Raw genomic sequence first — 4,682 nt, 5'->3', positions numbered from 1 at the left:
TGAAACTTCCTATGGAGGTCCTGCCACAATGCTATACCGGTGAAACAAAATTTGAAATGACGGCATATTCTGAATGAAGATGTATGCGATCTTTGCAAGCTCGAGATCGAGTCAGCTGTCCATGCTCTCTGGGGTGCTCACAGCTCACGCAGGTTTGGGGCTCAATTCCTTCATTTTCATTCCGACAAAAACGAGCATTTTCCTCAATCAAAGAGGTGTTCACTTATGCACACAAAGAACGGAAAAATCCAGAACTGCTGGCATCAGTTATGTAGTCACTCTGGCATCGCAGAAACCAAGTTTGAACATCTCCCAAGGAATATCCGCTGTCGCAGGTGGCTCCAACAACGATTCAAGCACTGGATGACTTCCAACGGGCCAACTCCATTGATGCTCCGCAACCTAGAAGCTTTAGTCAATCCCAGACACGATGGTCTCCACCGTTAGAGGGCAAGATTAAAGTAAATTTTGACGGAGCACAGTTCAAAGATATGGGCAAAGCCAGTTTGGGAGTCGTTATTCGAGATAGCAGAGGACAAGCACTTGCCTCTTTGTCTGAGCAAGCAAGTCTTCCATTCTCCCCAGAAATTGTCGAAGCTATGGCAGCAGTTAGAGCAATCTCTTTTGCACAAGGACTTGGCTTCACCTCCTTCATACTAGAGGGGGACTCTGCAAATATCATAAAGCACTATAGTCTGATGATGAATCCTTCTCTCCATACAGTCATATTCTCAGCTCAGCGAAGTCCATGGTGGTAGCAGGAAGCAGCATTAAGTATTTGCATGTGGGTCGAACTAGTAATATTGTAGCGCATAACCTAGCTAAACATACTAGACATGTTAGAGGTTTTTCGGTGTGAACGAAGGATGTTCCTCCACACCTTTCTCATGTACTTTTTACCGATCATGACGGATTGTTTTTAATAAAGTTCATGGTCTTGTTTCTCAAAAAAAAATTTGATTGGCTATATATAATTTCATATGCAAATGCAAGACTATTAACCGTTACTTTTCAGCATTAATGGCATGCCACTTTACGACATACAATACACTATGGTCACACATTTTATACTGGTACTTGCCAACCTGTCCAAAATAGAAGCTCAATCCTCGCTACTATGAGCATAATGACTAAATTATTTGTCTAGTTCTAATGATGCGCTCAAAGGCGCGTGAATGTGGTTTTCATGCATTCGGACTTGGTGGGCCTTTAGGCTCAAATGCCGACTCTCCTTTTCTCGATCTTCCAGTAATATGGGCTCGTCCCCCTTGGTCTTTGACGTATCATAAACCTCATTTTCTTTTTTATTCTTTCGGTTGTTTTATTGGTCACAACATTTTTTTTACCATATTATTGATCATATTATTAATGTTCCTTTCATACTTCTCTATATATTTCTCTATCTCTCTTGATAGTCTCCTTTCATACTTATCATTTTGTATATTTTCTAAACTTAACAAATTTTAACTACATCTTCCTCAATTAATTAAAACAAGGGAAAAGTTAAAAAATACTCTAAAAACATTAGTTTATAAAATATTTTTTGAAACTTTTTATGAGAAAATAAAAAAATAACTAACTCTTTTAATATATTTTTATATTTCTCATTAAAGCGGTATTAAAACTTTTAATATATTAACAAATGTCCTAAGAACACCCATTAACCGGACCCTTAAACCAAAGCTTCGACCCATGCCAATCGAGCTCCCAATCTCAAAATTCATATGATTGTTTAATCTGTAATTAGCATCCCTATTATGTTTTCAAGTGGAATAGTTCCTTTCAAATAGTAAATAAATAAGCAAAAAAAAAAAAAATCCAAGTTTCACATATAGCAAGTGTGTGTATGTGTGTGTATAAATATATGAGTTGGGTTCAAGTTATACCTAGTGTAATTCTAAGTAATGTTACACCATCCAATAATTTGTTATAGAATTCATATTTTGAAAATCTCATCGTTGAATTACATATTCTATATGTTTTTTAATATTTATGCCAATTTTCATGTCAATTGGATGTTATTTACCATTCGATCCATAAACTCATCTTTTATGCATTGTTTTAAACTACAAAAGCTTGATTTAAATAATTGATTGATGACATGACTATTAATTTTTTATTATCTTGAAATTTTGCAAGTATGAAGAATATATGGAGATAATGTAATCTAATGGTGGATTTGTCAAAATTCACATCCAATTAAAAAAATATTGAGTGATGTAACGTTATTTAGAGTTACACAATTTGAATCCAACCATCTATATATATATATATATAAACAAATATTGGTAGTAGTTTCACTTTCAAATTAAATTCAGCAAGTTGATCATATAATATATATTAGCTACCAGAAGCAAGTTTTTTTTATTTTTTTAATAAACATGATGCCAAATGTACACATGGTAAAGGATAGCCACATCAGTGAAATTTTGATAATTGTGAAGAAGAATAAACAATTAAGTCAAGCCAAATGCTCCTAAGAATAACATGTGATATTAAGGAAAGTGGGAGTCATTTTCTATCTTCCAAATTCTCAGCGGCCGTCCATTAATTTTCCTTTAATATTTATAGGAATCACAAATTGTCGGATAATAACTACGAGCGATTGTGTTGCGTGCAGTACACTTCCTTTTTTGTAAAATAAAGTGCTCTCTGTATTGTAAAATAAAATGCTCCCAAGAATTTCACAACCGTGTTGTCTACTCAACTATTTTAATAAATAAAAATCCTCAAAAAAAAAAAAATTATGAAAATTGTTGTGTTTGTAATATTTAAAACTTATTCGGTCATGCAAATTTGCATTCAACTAATTAGTAATCCATATTCCATTGTCTTGTGAAATTGAATTTTCTTTTTCTTTTTCTTTTTCTTTTTCTTTTCACAAGAAGGAAAGTATAGGCTTAAATTAGTACAATTAGAAGTATAGGGTTATTTTTGTGTGTATATATATAAAAGATTTAATGTTGATTAGTTATGAAACTTAGTGATCATTTTTTAGGTTTAATCGAAAGTCTTAAAATTCAATTGGTTGACACTTTTTGGTGCTTTCAAGATATTCTAAGTTCAAAACCTCCTTCCCCTTTTAGTAACTATTGAATTATCAAAATAAAAATAAAATTGAGGTGTATCTCATTTCATACACTTCGATTGGTTATTTTGTATTATATACTTAAAATTAAATAAAACATTATGTTTATATGTTGCCTCTAAATTTTAGTGTAATCTTATTGTGATATTTAGATAACATTTATATCATTGGTTCAATCTAGCATTGCCTACATATATTTAGGCAAAATAAAAGGTAAAAAAAAAATCATTTTTGTCTACCCAAACTTTGACTCGCTAAGTAAATTGGACAAGCAAAATTTGTTGATGAACTCAAATTTTTATACCCATTATCTTTACAAGGTAATTGGTAAAGAATTGTATGGAAAATTAAATTAAGTTTTTGGGATTTGATGGGAATAAAATGAGAATGTGGGAAATTTTGATCTTGATGAGTCGAATTGCATTTGGATCTTCAAAGTTCATATTCCAATTTTTTCTCCCAAAGTGAGTCTAGATGTTCAACATCCAAATTCTCTCTCTCTCTCTCTCTCTCTCTCTCTCTCTCTCTCTCAAACTTTCATTTAAATAAATTTTTTTTTTTTTTTTTTTTTGTGTGTTTACCATCTAGCTACAATAAATGGCTAGAGATGGTAGTTTACTGTAGTTAGGTGTTCAAAATTTGACTTTTAGCACCTTTGATGTAGTGTATTTTTTAGTGTGTTTGGATGGTAAAATAGCTAACCTTTGATATGAATGCTCTAACAAGAGTTTTCACTATTTTGGAACTTTTTTCCCATAGTTTTTCATTTTAGAAGTGCATCAATTAAGTTTCGATTCCATGAGAAATCCATAAATTATCTAATTTCTACACACACAAAATAGTTGCGAGAGCCACTTTTATCCCCAAAAAAGCACAAACAAAGAGACCAATATTTTTTTATATAAAGAATATACCACTAAACCCAACCCCATAGAATCTTTCTACCCTCCTAAACCGTTTGTCGAGCTAGAGGAGGTGTGTATTCACAATAAAAATAAAATAAAGTATTAATACAAGATAACAATATTTAACGTAGTTCGACTAACTCCAAACCTAAGCCTCCAACAAAGTTTGTAGCAAAATATTTTACAATTTAAAACCTATAATGTCTGCTCCATAATAATTACTTTTTATTATCAAGTTAATAAACTAATGTGTTTCTTTTTTATGTAGATGAGAACATCCATGAATTTGTTATGGAGAGTTGGTCAAGAGATACCCAAACCTTAAATTGTAGAGTGAATTGTCTAAGAATGTTGAGCTATGTTGGCAATAATTTTTATATGACATGGTCGCTGACCTAGGGATCCTTTCCTCTAAGTCGATTACCCACTACAACCACCTCTAAATCAGTATCCATTAACTCCATTCACATCAACATTTATCACACCAAAAAATCACTGGACATATCCTACTAGATTGCAAATTAGATTATTGCCCTTACATACATCCCCTCAATCGACCTGAGTGGACAACTAGCTGACAAATCTATTGTCCCATTTTAAGATAACTTCCTACCAAATACGACACCCTATACCCTTTAGATACCCTTCCATTTTGCTTAACGTGGTGTCAATTTTTCTTTTTGTTTACT

This window comes from Quercus robur, chromosome 2 (genome assembly GCF_932294415.1).
Source record: "Quercus robur chromosome 2, dhQueRobu3.1, whole genome shotgun sequence".
Classification (NCBI taxonomy): Eukaryota; Viridiplantae; Streptophyta; class Magnoliopsida; order Fagales; family Fagaceae; genus Quercus; species Quercus robur.
Note: the sequence above shows the minus strand (reverse complement) of the source record.